We start from the raw sequence: 3,355 nt of genomic DNA, 5'->3' as shown, positions 1-3,355 counted from the left end.
ACAAGATAAAATTGCGTCGCAAGTTAGGAAATTGGGGCTCACATACTCAATAAAATAATAAATCTACTTACGACGGAATTTATCGTCGTAAGATACCATAATATGACGAATAATAGCGTCGGAAGTTATGTACTTACAACGGAAAAAACGTCGCATATTACTTTATGAGACCCACTTATAATGAGATAAAACATAATTTTATGACGAAAAAATACGTCGTAAATTAGTAACTTACGACGGAATATGTGATGAACAACCGTCGTAAGTTTGTAGTTCCAGAATAGCCAATTCTAATTTTTCAGTTTCCAGCCACTTTCGGCTTTCACTTTAAATTCCATTAAAATACAAACAAAAAGCAATCAAAACTATTGGAAGAACTCGTATTATTTTATTTCACTATAATTGGAATAATGTTCAAATATCATAAAGTACAAAAAAATACATAAAAGCATTAAAAGTACAACTAACAAAGTCATATTGAATCGTGCAATACATGAAAAAAGTAGAAGCCACTAAATACAATAAAATATAATGTCCTTGAGCTGTACGTTGCACACAATTCTTTTCTTCTCAAAATAAAATACACAAATCCATCTTTCCTTGAAATGCTACCTACAAAAAATGAATGAAAATCAAAGATATTACTTTTGCCCCTGCGTAAAAGGCACCATCAAACATAAAAAAGACTAACAAGTAAAAATATTTGATCCCATTCACTAGTTCGGCAATCATAGTGGAAAAGCAAAATTTGAAAATCCTCGGAGAACTACAGAAGGAACATGACACAATGAATCAATACCAATGTAATTTTTATATAATGCAACGAATTAGTAGGATATATTACCTTTTTGACTGCTGCGTCAATGATTTTTCTCTAATCAAATCCCACTGTAAATGTTACTAGGTACTTTGGCTCCTTTTTTATATCCTGAAACAAAATTTTATGTCATGTAATTGCAAAATCAATGAAATGTTCGTCCATATAACAATTAAGACAGTAGTCATACAATTCTGTAAACAACAAAAAATGAAAGACAGGCAAAATGCATGGACAATAATAAGCAAATCCAGCACTGTTGGATATCAGTGTTTGGTCTCCTTATTAACTTCACATTCAAGTATATAACCACAAAGAAGTAAATCAAAATAATGTGCAATAGTTCAAAATAACATGGATATACTACATTCCTTGAAAATAACTACAGAGACACACCTCACTTGGATCACCCCATAATCTTCTACGTGCGCGTATTATAAGAACTCGTAAAAGGCACCATCAAACATAAAAAAAAGACTAACAAGTGCAAACACAATGATATGAACACTATTGAAAGATAAAAATGAATTCAGCATAGTTCTAATTATTTAGTCGTTAAAGTGTTAGTGGCTCATAGTTTATAATTGCCAAGTCCTTTCCTTAATTAACCATGTTAAATCACTAGTTCTTCCTTAAAATCTCTAGGTGTTAGGTCAATAACTTACAGATGATTTATTGTATACGAAAACATTTAATTAGTTAGTTTTATCCATCTCAATTTTTTGTTATTGTCTAGCTAAAAAGACTAATAGAGTGTACTACCACCATAAAAAAAAGAGCACATTTATGATCATCAATTTTGGTTAGAGAAAAGCTCCTGGCAAAGATATTTGTGAAGTACAAGATATTTTCTGGTAAACTAGAATCTTTGATTCAGCTATTACTGATCAGACACATTTAACAATGTCTTGATTATTTGCAGAAACAGAAGTTGTCTGGTGCAAAGAACCGGACAACCACATCTACTTGCTTACACTGTTCAGGTCGGTAATTTATACAGAACAGTCTGCATATTAAAAAATTTAACATTTTTTCCTATAATAATCAATTTTGTTTGACCAAGCATGTTTAGTGATGACTGCATGACATGTGCCCTGCTGTGTCAAACTAATTATATTTGTGTTTCAGTTCTCCGTGCCATACATAACACAACTGAAGAAGGACACATACAACATCTACATCTTTGAAATTTTCCGAACAGAAATCCCTATGGTTAACGATGTTAAGCAGCCATTTCAAAAAAGTCAAATGAAAATCCAATCTAAGTTAAAAACATATCAGCAGCCATTCATACCTGTCTGAGCAGAGAATTGCGCGTAAAGTATCACACAATGCATCTGTCACATTGTCTTTCTGCTTGCTCGCCATTTAGTAGCTTGACCAACATACATTATAGCGTTCTATGCTTAGGGTTTTTCCAGCCCGAGTTTTACTAACTCCGGTCTGCTATGCTCAATGGTATCATGCCAGCGGCTTATATACTACCTGCTTTCTAAATCACCACTACTCTGCAATATGCAGAAACTAGGGAGGAAAGAAGATGCAAACCTACCTCACTTAGTGTAAGGGTTGATCACGATATACCGAATTAACGATATTATACAATAATTAATCATTATCTTTCTGATTGTAATGGTATAACCGAATATCTTCTCTACTTCAGTACAATCAAAGTTAGAACTTTCAGAATTAAGCTTTGCATTTGACATAACATACTGAATAAAGTATAAACGTAGTGTAAAAACCAGAGTAATATTTTCAAGTATATACATGAATTTTGATGCTGATAATTACAAACTGATATACAGATAACTCAATTATATCTAAAACTTAAATCCACAACTTTTTAAACTTATTCTGGACTATATGCATGTAGTCTGGACTAGTTTGCAAAACATATAAACAAAAATCTCATTAACACTAACACACTTTCCACTTATATCAAGCCATATAAATCAGACAAAAACACTTCAATACATTATTTCACAAAGTTAAAAATCCAGAAATCACAAAAACAAAAAATATCTTTTGTGTGTGTACTTGTGTGTGTAAAATACCGTTGTCAGGGATCTCAAAATCTTGATATCTCAAGTCAAAACTAGAATCCATTTCTTCATCTTCTTGAGGCCTTCCTTGTTTTCTCAACTTCTCAACTCCCGTCAACATACTCCTCAACTTCCCATGAGACAATCCCCCTCCTCCACTTCCCTGAAAATCAACTGAAGAGGACCTGAAACGAAAGAGAGAGAACATAATAAGTCGAGTTTAAGTAGAGAAACTTCAATTTGAACCCTAATTGAAATCTAGAACCCCAATTTGAAGAAACCTTAATTAAAACTTTCAAATTTGACACACAACCGTGTCCGGAGAAGCTGAAATCAATTAATTTGAAGACTCCCTAACTAGATCTAATACTTAAAGTAACGAGAGGGAGAGAATAAGAGTTAGGAGAGAGAGGAAGAGAGAGAGGGGGTTGGAAGAGCGAGAGAGACAAAGAGGGGTTAATAAAAACAGGGTTAAGTCAAAAAATGAACAGGC

The 3,355-nt window shown here is 33.0% G+C and overlaps 1 long non-coding RNA gene across 3 annotated transcripts; it reads right to left on the bottom strand.

Annotated features, from left to right (window-relative positions):
* Positions 1-366: 366 nt before the first annotated feature.
* LOC141671900 (uncharacterized) lies at positions 367-3,355 on the bottom strand. 3 transcript variants are annotated; one of them, XR_012555290.1, is made up of 5 exons: positions 3,144-3,354; positions 2,875-3,047; positions 2,112-2,341; positions 845-928; positions 367-612 (listed from the first exon to the last, which is right to left on the bottom strand). It is a non-coding gene; the product is annotated as an uncharacterized LOC141671900 (long non-coding RNA). The 3 variants fall into 3 exon arrangements; XR_012555288.1 differs by having other exon boundaries at positions 2,112-3,047; positions 3,144-3,355; XR_012555289.1 differs by lacking the exon at positions 2,112-2,341 and having other exon boundaries at positions 3,144-3,348.

The sequence above is a fragment of the Apium graveolens genome, chromosome 7 (assembly GCF_009905375.1).
Source record: "Apium graveolens cultivar Ventura chromosome 7, ASM990537v1, whole genome shotgun sequence".
Lineage (NCBI taxonomy): Eukaryota > Viridiplantae > Streptophyta > Magnoliopsida > Apiales > Apiaceae > Apium > Apium graveolens.
The sequence above is the reverse complement of the archived record's forward strand: the minus strand, read 5'-3'. Positions and strand labels throughout refer to the sequence as shown.